This window comes from Limulus polyphemus, unplaced genomic scaffold (genome assembly GCF_000517525.1).
Source record: "Limulus polyphemus unplaced genomic scaffold, Limulus_polyphemus-2.1.2 Scaffold1969, whole genome shotgun sequence".
In the NCBI taxonomy this organism is placed as follows: Eukaryota; Metazoa; Arthropoda; class Merostomata; order Xiphosura; family Limulidae; genus Limulus; species Limulus polyphemus.
In genome coordinates, this window is record NW_013667579.1 from 185,804 (window position 1) to 186,281 (window position 478).

Sequence of the window (478 nt, forward strand, 5' to 3'; positions counted from 1 at the left end):
ACATTTTTTCTGAAAAGATGGTGTCTATTTACTTGTGACCACGCTGTGTATATCTTATACAAATATATATATATATATATTTATATGTATTCGTAGCTTGTCAATCTCCTGGGAGCATCATCTCACATAAACATTGCATTTCATACGTATTTATAACGCCATTAGTATCAGGAAACGAAAGGGCATTAGATAGATCTAAAGGTTTGTCTTGTGAAATTTTGAGCAAAGCTACTCGAAGGCTATCTGCGCTGTAGATCTAAACGAATTAAAAGGTTAATATTGTTACATCTCTCTTCTCGTTTGTTAATTTTCCGTAGAAATTCTTTCCGAGAAACTTCAGCCGATACAAGTCCTTTCTTAAATAAAACTAGTTTATTCTTTCTCAATTCAACTTTGCAATACACTTAATTTCCACAGTCCCTTTTACTTAAACACACGCTATAATTCACAACGATCCACGAACTTTATTTACGGTCAC